A 12,796-nucleotide genomic window follows, 5' to 3' on the forward strand; every position below is an offset into this window, starting at 1 on the left:
TAATGCAATACAATGGCTAGCTCCACCCTAAAGCCTGTGGTTTTCCAAAACCACAAACTGGCTACACGGCAGCCAAGTTCACTACTTTTTAATATATATTTACTTATATATTTATAGATTTATATGTGCATTACAGTGTATTTATATTCACTAAATGGATACTGAATAAATCTGATGACTTATGCACAGAAGATATTGGTGTAGGCCAGTTTGGATGCAGGATACAGTTTGAATACAGAACTCCAAGAATTTTGTTGAGAGGAAAAATACATCAAAAATATCTCTGTTACATAGTTAAACACACTTCTGAACTCTGCCTAACCAATTACTTTTGTACATTGGCTTGAAACTACAGCTGCAAGCTGTACAAAGGAAATGACAACAGGATATAAAGGACTAGGGAATATTCAATATTTACTAAACAAAGATCTTACTTTGAGCATGTGTTCAGTCATACCATAAGTATTTGACAGAAGCAGCTCTCTGTGCCTGGACAGTTCAGAGAGACATTGCTGTCATTTTCCAGTGCATATGCAGTAACTCACCTTGCAGTAAAGGTACATGAAATAGGTGACTTTATCCTCCCCTCTTAATTATGAATTCAAGCCAGAAAGGCTCTGGCAAGCCAAAAGGCATTGATAAATATCAGAGCAAAACTGGAACCCTGAAACATCATGAACATTTTGAGAAATTGATTTCATACCTTAGCTGTCCAAAGTAACTCTCTTCAAAGGAAGAATTTCCAAGTCCGGACTTGAAGACAGGTTAAAATCACACCAATTTGTTGAAAGGGACTTTACAACTTCATCTGACTTCTTGGGTGACCAGAGAGCAGTTCAGAACTATTTGACTGTTACCAGATGAGAGTTGTTCCCTTAACACAATGTGTTATATCTTCTCCTCGGGAACTGAAGAAAAGGGCTATTGTAAAACCCTATTATTTCTGAACTGTGTTATGGTGTTTGCCAGATGACTGTGCAAGGGGCCCCATGTCTAATCAGGCTGTACAGAGCTTAGGCACTGTAGTGACAGACTGCCACATTCTGGGAGCCTTCAGTCTACAGAGGCAACAGAGGCAAAATGTCGGAGCTGATTTCCCCTGCTGGAGATGGCCAACAGTGATTAAATGACTTGTCCAGCTTCAGAGACTGAGATCTGCCATAAAGCAGGAAACAAGCTCAGATCTCCTGAGGCCCATGGATGTACCCCTGATGTGCTGTGACTCACAGTTAACTCATGGTTGATTAACCATAACTAAGATTTCAGTTAGGAGGGATCACCCATCTCTGCCCCTCACATTTTCTAGGACCACTTAAGTGGTCACATTTTACTGTCACTCTTTTTTGTAGAAATTATTTTTGAGGCCCCAGATACTGAAGCATCTGCAGACATCTTCGTTCAAGATGATAAAAGACATGAGAAAAGACCGATAATTCCCTGCCACTCATCTGAGCCACTGCGAGCGAGCAGCAGTCCCAGTTCTGATAAGATTTGTATGAAAAGACCATTGATTTTTCAGCTGTAAATTCAGGAAAACTGCAATCTCTTTGCAGTAGTCCTTGACAAGAATAAGAGCTATAGTCCTAGAATAAATTATTTGCTAACTCCTTCAAAGTAGACTCTCTTGGAGGGGGGAAGCTCTGGTGGTCTCACATTTATGATGAACCTGATTCTGCTCTCAGATTTTCTGCTCTCATTTTATCAGAATCCTCTGGCATCATTGCATTTCCTGAATTTTCCCACCACTGATTTATTTTTTTGTTCAGATATGTACCTACTTCTTTTCTCAGGTGCTGCTTATGCAGCAGTTTGAGCAAAGTGTTAAGCAAACTGGATCAGTGTAAAAATAGTTTTTTCTTTCTTTCTAGCTGCTAACATAGGTATGAGATTGAAGAGAATCACAGAGACAAAAGAATAGTGGCAAATCAAGCTATTTGCACCTTTTGAACATCTTTGTAATACATCTTGTTCTCCTTTTACCTTCACAGCTCAATAGTGAACTCTGAAAGAGATCTCCCTTGTTCAAGTAAAGCCTGACTCCTATCTAAGATAGCAGTTAAGTTTTACACCCCTGCACTTCCCATTAATTCCAGAAACACTATAGCCTTCTCTGAGCTGGCTGCAGATCTTCCTTCCTCCCCCACCCTCACCCAGCTGGAAGTTGCAGGAGCAAAAAGTTCTAATATTTAGTTTCCCTGCAAGTTTTTTTAGTGCTGCTTATCTCTGGAAGGAGTTTGATCTTTTCCTGCTTTGGTTAGAAGATGACCCAGATGGGAAGGTACAGTTATTTTGTGCCATCAGCAGCATTATAATTTGTTCAAGTTGACAGCCCACTCGATTCTCACTAGGTGAGGATTTATTGTAGGAGGCCTTAAGGAACAGAAAGCAACAAAAATAGCTGTACAGTATGTGGCTAGTAAGCCTTACCAGAGTCATTTGCTTCAGGTGTGCTTGACATTTCTGTGCAAGGAGCCCAGTCATTACTCCAAAGTTAACTTTCTCTTTTATGATCTCATTTTTCCTTCTGACTGTGAAAAGGAAAGAGTTTTTCTCAATCCTACCAGCTTGTTCCAAAGTCAGGGGAGACTACATCCAATACTGAACAACCCAACAACACGTCAGGAAAAATAAATGAAATGGCTTTGTGGTGTCAGTTTGGGAAGACATGAGATGAAATATTTTTTCCATGTGTTGAATGAGACCAGACAAAATCTGTCTAGATACTAGACTCACTACAAACTGCTTGTAGCATTTTTGGAGGAATGGACAGTCTGTTTTATGGCAGACACTCAACCATGCTACACACTTTGAAAAATACTCCCTTTTCTCAGAATAAAATTCCTTCATAGTTAGATAAAACAGAGTAGAAGTTATTTGGTAGAGTCTTCTGGAATAGCAGAACACATTAGCTGTGATTCTATACAGTACTCATATTTTTTTCTTCATTTCCAACTTCTCTTGAATCAGAACTAAATTAATAAATCCCAATAAAAGGAGAATTCAAAAAATCAGGAGCTTGTTCCAGGTGACCTCATATATTGGAGAGCAAGTTCTGGGTGACTGTGGGTTACTGGAAGTCTATTCTGGCTGGAAATATATGTGATTTTTTTTTTCTCCAGGGCTAGGATGAAGCTGATTTAGCTTCTACTAAGCTGATTTCAGGTAAATACATATTATTTAATCCTTAAATTTCAGTTCACAGAAAGTTCAGACTGTTGCTCTCTAACTAAAATCAAACTAAACCAAACCAGAAATACACAACAAAAACCCCAAAACAACAATACATACACAAAAGAACACCCCAAAATCAAATGAATATATTATTCCAGGGAGGATTACCCATGTGTAAAATGTGCATTTTTTTCTGTCTTTAACCTTCCCATATTCCTGTGAATTTCATTTACTACTAAACCACTGTCAAATAGGAGCAACAGCATTTTCTGTGACTTGCAACCAGTAAGCCTCATCTTTAACACTGAAAATATCACAGTGTCCAGCTTAAGGAGAGCAAATTGAGCATGAAGAAGAAATTTTTTGTATAAGCTTTATGTGCAGAGTCTCACAGTGTCCTTGGGAGCAAAAACAGTATTTAAAATTTTTATTTTTTTTTTTTAAATAGCCAAGAATTCTTGAGTTTACATTCACAGCTTCTAAAATATAAGTACATTAACACTCATAAAATTGCTTATTCCATGGCTATGTTCCACATACTAGAAAGACTGTTTATTCACAGCAATTACTGAAAGCACCACCCATTCTCACTGTATCTCTCAGGCCACAATCACTGGTGTCAGATGTGTTTTTACTAACGAGACTGTGGAACTGGTAAGCAGAGAGCTTTCCCACCCTTCCCTTCTCCCAAGCATTCGACAAGCTGCAGTTTCAGGGTGGCCACACCCTGCTTGTTATTGTTAAATTGAAATATTAAAGGTGGGTTCTTTTCTATTTTCCTTAGCCTTTCACCTCTGTTTAAAATAGAGTGCATTCAAGGGACATCTGTGTTACTGGCAGCACCATCACATGAAGGAGCTTTCTATAAATAGCATCGCTATTAAATAAACAGCTGAAGCATAGCACTCACTCACCAGCACCATGAAGTCAGTATAGTATTATTTATTCTTAGTAGATCTGTTGATGAATAAAGTATACATTTGTTTTCATTTTGAAATAATATGGTGAAGGTGCAAATAAAATTAAAAAGTAAGAGTTGCGAGATGCATTGCCAAAATTGCTAAATTTCTTAGGACACACTGGCAAAATGACTGGTATCTGCATTCAGAAGGGGCTCCTGAATTTTTACACTTAACAGGTTTTATAGGTCATTTTTGAAAGTATCGTTTCTCATCTCTCTTAACTCTGTGTTTTTCAGCTGTAAATAACACTTCTAGTTAGAACTAGAATAACTAGTTCACAGATGGTGAAAATATGCAAGTGAGTAAAATGCATGAAGTTTCTCTGACTGAATGAGTCACTACAATACAGAAATTATTTCAATTTGAGATGTTTGGCACGTGAAGGAGCAAGGTAAATACCAAATCATTCTTTCCTGCTCTCACAACTGAAAACTTCATAAAACAGAGGCCAGACTTTTGAAGAGCTATGGAAAATCTATCCAAATATACATTCACAGCTTTATGTAGACATACCTCACACCAGTCCTAAATTTTTCTGCTGAGGATTGTTCAAGGACTTGTCAAATCTGTGATTTGCTGGTGAAATTCAGTAGATTAACTACTTTTAAATACATTAACTAGGTGCACCTAGTTTGATCGTTTATGCTCTGAAGATATGATTGCAGTGAAGACAATCTAATTGTCTAGTAATTAGACAATCTAATTGTCTAATTTTTATTATGGAAACAGCATAATAAAAATAGGCTTGTCTGAGAGAAACAGGGACAAGACCACAAAAAGACAGAGAAAATGGCAACAGACATGATTTCACCAAGTGGACTCAGTAACAGCAAACAAATTACAGAAGAAAATCTATAGAATTGATTACATTAGTACATAATTTCTCCCTAAAACATCCTGTTTAAGGTAATGAATATTCTAAAAGAAAAAATGCATCTTTTTTTTTCTTCCCATAACATGAAGGAGTTAAAAGAGCCTCAGAAACCACATGAAGACAATATTAAGTACACAGACTTTCCAAGCATAAAGTCTACAGTCTACATTACATTTCTATTTTATGCTAGAGGTTTAGAATGTATATGGCATTTCTCTAAGGAAGAAACCCATTTAGTTGAAAGTGATGAGCATTTTGTTAAAAGAATTGTATGTACCAATGCACAGCCCTTAGAAATACACAGGAATTGAAATAGAGGTGCCTGCCTGAAAACTGGATCCACCATTCCAAATTATATAGTCCAACATGAAATCTGTGTGGTTTCTGAAGAATACATGGATAGTAAGGGTATCTAATTCTTACAGTGCTCCAAGGTTTTCAAAGTAGACCCAAAATACTGACCAGTTCTCTTAACTTTTTCTTTCCTAATCACTCAACATCTCCTGGAATAAATTCACACAGAAAAGCCTAAGAAAGAATAATCAGGAATGAATAGAGAATAAAATAAGAAATACATTTTTTTTGCCACCATGTAAATATATTACCTACCTGTACTCTGTAGTACTATGTGTAGCTCTGGTTGCTCTTCTTCTGAATCAATCATTGAGAATAATGCCATGGGTCATTAAATGGAAGTGATATTTGTATTATTTTTCAGGACTTATTGACTAAGATCTTAGGTATTTTTTATTGAGATGCATCATTAAAATATTGAATGCTGAAATCAGTAACGTTGGAGAAATACAATTGCCAAGTGAAACAAATCAGAATTAAATGTACATTTCCCCTGCAGAGCTCCTTTGAATTGGTATATGAGCCTTAGGAGCGGAATAGGCAGGTTAGGTCTCACAGAGACTTGTTTTCTTTGGCTGGCAAACAGCTAATCATTTTTTAACTTGGCTCTTGTTTCATATATCACATTCTATATGACTGCCCTTATGTTACCCTCTTTTAAGTATTCTGAGTTCCTTTCATATAGAGCAAGGTCTTCTAATTCAATATCAGTTTTTTGCTTATAATAAGAAGGCAATCTGCTGTGTAGTATATTAAAGGGAAACCAAATATTTTTGGTGACAACTCAACACCTAAGGGCTCAAGCTGACCTTACTTACACTAATGATTGTTATCCTATGCTGTATTTCCCAAGCCATATGGATTTTTGATGACAGTGCAATCACAAACTTGCATAATAAACCAGTCACTACAGTAAAACCCCAGTAATGACACATTCAGATGTGTAACACTCAGGTTGTGCTGCTCAGCCATCAGTTAGAATCTACATGGAGCAGCAGTACCCCAGGGAAGAAGGGCAAAGCAGACACTGGCTCTTCCAGAACAACCTCACAGGACTGAGGACAGCAAAGCTTGCACCCTCACTCTTTTAAGTTCAGCTTGTTCTCTGGCATGACTGCAAAAACTGATTAAGAGGCATTCAGCAAAATGACTGTTCAGGAGCAAATTTTCATGGGTTACCTCAGGCTGGGAGTACAAGCTCCAGCTGTGATTGACTTTTGCAAACGTCTCTGGTGTGCTGGACTGTGGTGAGAAGCTGGTTCTCCTTACCTTCCCCCAGAACTGCATTTTCCAGCACGCTGGTCTTCTGAGGAACTTCAGTGGGGTAAATCTGCAGTGCCAGCTATGAAAAGAAGGTGCCAGTCATTTTACAATTTGCTTTTCCAATTACACCTACCCTCTGATTGTTCTGAGCCCCTGGTTTGCTGGCCCTGGGCACCTGACCCGTTCAGGCTGAGGGCAGGTCACTGTCCTAAGAAGAGCACTGCTCACTTGGGAGGTCATTTGTTCAGACCCTTGGCATTATTTTCTAAATTTCACTCCTCATAGCCACCCACTCATCAAAAATCAATACATCTACACCAAAAATTCCCAATTAGTTTGTGTAATACCTTCACCACTCCATCCAGGTTTCTTATGGTATTTCAGTGGTGATCTGGATTTGCAGGCCATGTCTTAATAGCTTTGTACCTTACCACACCTATGAAAAACAGCAATATGGCTGTAACTAAGCATGTCTTATAACCAGACTGATTAGCTAAGGTAAAGCACTGTGGATGTCTAAAATGCAACCCACACATCATATTTCAATTACAGCTACCTGCGTGTTCTAAGGCAGATGCTGAAATACATCAGATACATCCTGGCTAAACAAGCTAACACTACTGGACTGCTGTGCAATAGGTCAAGAGATTCCACAACATTTCTTGAGATACATTATTAAGTGTAAGGTTTTGGTCAATCATATCACATGAGAACAAATAGGAATATGGAGAACACTTTAAAAAAGTAGCATTTCAGTTTAAGGAGAAATCCACTAAATGACACATTTCATAAATGGAGAACTGTCATGATTTACAAGTATACAGTAAAAACCAAGATATTTAAAAGAGCAGTTCAAACTTTTGAAACTATATTTAGTGTTCATAAAGATTGCTACAGTTTATGGACCTGTTTCTTCCATCACTTAAATTCATATTACTTTCAAATAATGGTTCCCTTTTCTTAGTTTTAATAATTCTGGGATTCTGCTAACTGAACTTCCATTGAAACAGAGCAGTCTCTAAAATGTAGACTGGCACAGATACTTATTTGCATTAAAATTTTCATTTTCCTGCTTTGCTTCCTTACACAGAGACTTCTCTTGATTCGTTTTTTATTTCCCACTTACCTGGCTCTGCCTGCATTTTCATTGATTTGATTCTGGGTTTTTTTTTTTTCTTTTAATCTCTCTGAAACTTAATGAAAATATGCTGCATTAGAAGGATACTTGGAAATATCATAACAGGATTGTTCATTTCAAACATAAACACATTTATTTTTCTACAGTTATTTGATACCTCCCTCTTTTCTAAAAAAAAAATCCTTAAAAAAACAATCATACTCATAGAGTAACTAAGAGTGGCTGTCTCTGTTGGCCAATAGCTTTATTTTAAATTGTAGTGTCTGAAAACTCAACAACAGAATTATCTGGTTGTGTACAGAATGATCATTCATGAGTTTATTTATTTAATCACATACACACAAAAACACTCATATTTTAGGAGCTACTTGTTAACTGAATATAACTGCTGCTAGGGTGTCATGCCAACAAAAATTAATGTTAAAAAATTCAGTTGACAAGCTTAGAATCTTCACACAGCTTTCTTTAGCAAAAATACAGATGTTGCAGCAAGTTCTTCAGACCAAGTGCATCTAGATGGTGGGAATGACATTTTCAAGTGTAACTTCAGAAGGCTGCACAACCTGCTTTCATAAAGAGTATTAGTGCTTTTTCAGAGAATTTTGAGGGTTTATAAGTTAATGAAATGCAGCTTTTGTTGTGGAGCAAGAACAAAATATTGTACTCTGCATATATTTATATTTCTTGATTAAAGATAACAAAATCAGATCAACATTTGACTATTGTCCTTTTACAACCTTCAGAAATTTATGTCTGACTTTAAGAGAGGTTGCCCAGACTCTTACAGATCTGATTCCATACAGGAAATGTAAAAGTTGCAAGAGGAATCAAATGATTGCTTGACAGGGCTGTCAGGTCACGAAACAAAAAAGCAACAGGAGAACTTTGCCTTCAACAGCAGTCCCAGATCAGTCAGGCTGCAATCACACTTAGCATCAGAGGAAAAGTACACTGATGACAACATTATGCTCAGGGCAAACTTATCTAACCTACTTATACAACTCTGTATTTTACATTCTGTTCTAGCAATTGGCACATTAATCATGTATATCTGACACCATTCATGAAGATTCTCTGTTGACATCTATTACCAGTGCATTATATTTACTTTATGGCTTACTACAACTTGGAAAGGAACAAACTGCTTTTGCTGATGTTATACAGCTATTTCTGCAGTTTAACTTTTGGATTGACCCCAAAAATTTCACAGCAGCGAATCCCAAAATACTTACTGGCTCATCTGGGAACTACTGAAAAACATTATTTCAAATAGAAGCACACAGAGCTCAGCTAATGTTTGTCAGTCTATCAAAATCAAACCAAAAAGAACTCTCTGAAGAACGGCATAATGTTAACAGTAGTTTCCATATTAAACATCACATCAGCATCTGGTTTTGTTACATCTTTTGTTTCTAATACAAGAAAAGGCAAACCGACTGTACCATACCTGCAAAGCCTGTTTTCTCTCTCATCTAAATCCAACAGAAAATGAATGGGGTCTTTGGACTGTGTCAGAGGTGAGCAGAGAGGAAATGAAAATAGCCACACAGCCTCCTTCACCAAACTCACTATGGAAATGGACAAGAGCCACTTCTTAAACAAGGTGATCCCCTCAAAAAATCTGGCATCTCATAGCCAGCCTGCAGGCAGCCAAGTTAAACAGCTGCATGCCAGACAAAACCAGCTGTCTGTACACCTCTGCCAGCCCACCTGCTCAATACACCTCCTATCACTGGGCTGAGATCTTTCAGCAAATACCCTGCTCAAACACAACCTAACACTAATCCTAAACTAACCCTAAGGCTAACCCAAACCCTAACCATTAGAACTGCTACCATAGTTTGTCTTGATAGAATCACTCATGGCAAAGTGAGCAATGATCCTCCAAGCTCGGTCTTAGCAGAAAACTATAGATAGGACATTGTGGGACTAAATTTCTTACCCCCAGGAATGGGTTTTGTGGTGGGTTTATTTGTTTGGCTGTTTTTTAGGGGAAGTGGTATCATCTACATCTTAGTGCTTGGATTGATGAAAACCTGTACCTTATTCTGGGATAGCTGCAGTGTGTCTTCCTCTGGCTCCTCCTCTCTCCAAGAATGCCCTGCGAAGAAGTGTCACCATAGATGCTGGAAGAGACAATACTTTATTGCTACTTACAACCAGCCCTGCTCATAAAAACACAGCATAAATGTCATGTTCAGGCTGGTTCTAAATGCTGATGATTTAGCTGACATTCCAATGTGAGCTGTGCCTCAAGTACCAAAATTCTCTGATGAATTTATATTCCTTTATGGCTATCTAACCATGGATATACAAGCCTTTGTTTTCTTCCTTTTGTTGTTGTTTTTTTTTTCTTTTTAATTGAAATACTTAGGGTTTAAAACATATTAATATATTTTATAGGAAATTATTTTTGTTAGTGGTTCAGAATTGCATTGGTTGCTTAACTATGGATTGATCCCATAGTTGGCAGAACTCCTAACAGTAAGGCACTGCTGGTTCTGCTGTCTTTAACTACATCTAAACCAGAGGTAAAAAAAACCCAAATTATTTCCAATTTGGACTCAAAAGCAAAACTATACTCTTGAATTCACATTGACTATCAAAATGTGGGATGGAAAATGGTTCAAAGTAGGAGGATACATCTCAAGTTCTTTTCTATTTAAAGTAGTGTTTTCCCTATTTGCTACTGTCAGAATGGCAAGAGCTCAAATAGAATATTCACATGGAGGTCACAGTTCACCCCTCTGACTACTGATTTGTGTGAGGGAATGCAAAGAATTTAATACAAGCTGCAAATTGTTCCATTTCCCTTAATTATTTTCCCTGTGTCGGATACGGTTCTTTTGTGGGTGTTTGTTTTTGCAACCATAGTGATGAGATATATTTGCTGGCTGCAGTCAAAATAATTCCAAACATTTATCTACTAGCATCATTTTTTATTCCAAAAATCTAGGCATTTGCCTGATTTACACCCAAAGGGTAGGAATTTGGAGGCTATACTCCCAAAATAACTCTTACATTATTTTTCAAAATCAGAGAAAGAGTTTTGAGATTTTTTTCATACATTCCCACAAAAAAATCATGGTCACTGCTCACACCAACACAGAGCTGCATCCATTTAAATTTTTCTTACTTCTTTCTTGAGAAAAAATCCCCAGATGATCTCATTTAAATCATAAATATAAATATTCTTCAGAGCAACTTCCCTTATGACATGTGCACAATAAATCACTTTTCCCACAGTGCTGCTCTGCTGCTACTCTTCTTGGTGGGAAAACTCACAGTATATGATTTGACAAATTGCTGACAAAACCAGCCTCATTTTAGAGCCATAGAGGAATCAAATGCTCATCAGGAGTTTGCAGTTAACAGGCAGAAGTGTATTTAAAACCATGTGTGTACATGCATATAAATACACATTGGCTAGTTGACTTCACTGACCTTGGATGGAAGCAATGATTTTGACAGATCCATACTGGTGACAGCTCTGAAGAACAGGGTTTAACCCCCTGTGATTAGTTTGGAGGCTCCAATTACAGTGTTTGCTGGAGTTAAGAGTGCTAGCAGGACAGTGACCTTTTCAGCTGCTGAACTCAAAATCCATGAAGGACTGAATTGGAGCCTTCAGCAACCGCTGCTCACAGGACAGTAAAAACTGAACTTTATGGCTTCTTGTTCTACTACCCCAGACTGGGTGTCTCAGGGCAGGAACACTGCCCAGCTGCCACCCCTCCCACTGGCCTGACAGCATCTTGAACAGGCAGAGAGCTGGAGGCAGGAATCTCTTTAGTTATGCCAGCATGAATTGGCAGAGTTTAGGATTCCAAGCACGTAGTCACATGAGCAGGCCTTATTCTCAGAGCTGGAACAGCCCCATTGATTCAGTGTATCCAAAGTAATTGGATTATGAAACAAAAGTAAATTCTGTCCTCCTGTTTTCTCTACATTACTTTCTCTTTGCATGTGCTGCTTTCAATTCTATTTTCAAAAAGAGACCATGGCTGCAATATAACTATGCTTAGAGTGTAATCAGCCAGTTAATAGTGCTGAGAAGTTGTGAGTTGTGGAGAGCTGTATATGCTGGTAGGAAAGGAAGGAGATACTTTGTTTGGGAAAACATCAGTGGTTAATACTGTTTCAAGTAATTCTGGATAATTACTCATCTATTTGAACTCAAAAATTGTCACAGAGCAGTGGTTATTTTGCCAACACTTTCCAGGAGGTGCTCTAAGACATTATTGGAAGCAGCAGAAGACTAAAGATTAATTTTTTTTTCTGAAATTACAAAATGAGATTGATAGTTGAAAGGAAGCTAAGGCATAATCTTGCTTGCCTAAACTGGAATCAGCAAAATACTCTTTGTGTCTGGCATACAGTTTGAATCCAAACTGAGGGCAGAAACGATTTCAGGTCTTCGGCCAGTTCCCTGACTGACAGCTTTCCAGCATATCCACTTTCTGTCATGAGGAATGCACTGTCACAATGACTCTGAAGAAGGCTTTGTGCAGGACTGAGTGTAACACTACAGCATTGTGGAAGTAATTAGTTTCCTTTTCATTAATTTCATCAATGTCATGTATAAGACATGAAGTACTGGTCACTGACTTTTCATCGTTTCTGTTAGAGATGGCATCTGCTGTTCCCAGTTTAAGCAGGAGCTGAGATGACAATCAGAGCAGTTGATGTTCTCTAGGATGGGTGTTGCTAGAGAGTATTATTGTTTAAAAATAGTTTCTAAACAAAATGTTGTAGGAGGATAAAAGTTCAGTTGAAGTTGGGCAGTGGCCAGCCTGGGTTTCACGGAGTAATTGCTAATTGTGTAAGCTCTGCCCAATGCTCTGTTTACCAAGGATGTTTTGCCCATTTTAGCAGAGGTGGGGCTCATTTCCTTAACAGACACGGAACAGAGCTGCAGTCTGCTCTGTATCCTGCTTGACAGAGCATGCTCAGATCCTTAGGCATTCATAAAATGTAAAAGTAACTTCTCCCTCTCCCTACTAAATAGTGAGCTCACATAAAAGGATCAGGATG

At 38.0% G+C, this 12,796-nt stretch overlaps 1 long non-coding RNA gene across 4 annotated transcripts in view; it reads right to left on the minus strand.

Annotated features, from left to right (window-relative positions):
- Positions 1–12,796, minus strand: part of LOC111934063 (uncharacterized) — a 51,911-nt gene that overhangs the window by 22,862 nt on the left and 16,253 nt on the right. For 3 of the 4 annotated variants that reach the window (XR_015275927.1, XR_015275926.1, XR_015275929.1), the window contains 4 exons: positions 9,805–9,888; positions 7,751–7,817; positions 6,972–7,060; positions 6,631–6,703 (listed from right to left, as the gene is read on the minus strand). This is a non-coding gene — a long non-coding RNA (uncharacterized LOC111934063). The remainder of the gene's footprint in view (positions 1–6,630; positions 6,704–6,971; positions 7,061–7,750; positions 7,818–9,804; positions 9,889–12,796) is intronic. The other variant, XR_015275928.1, reaches the window with a different exon arrangement.

The sequence above is a fragment of the Cyanistes caeruleus genome, chromosome 13, assembly GCF_971803275.1.
Source record: "Cyanistes caeruleus chromosome 13, bCyaCae1.hap1.1, whole genome shotgun sequence".
NCBI lineage: Eukaryota > Metazoa > Chordata > Aves > Passeriformes > Paridae > Cyanistes > Cyanistes caeruleus.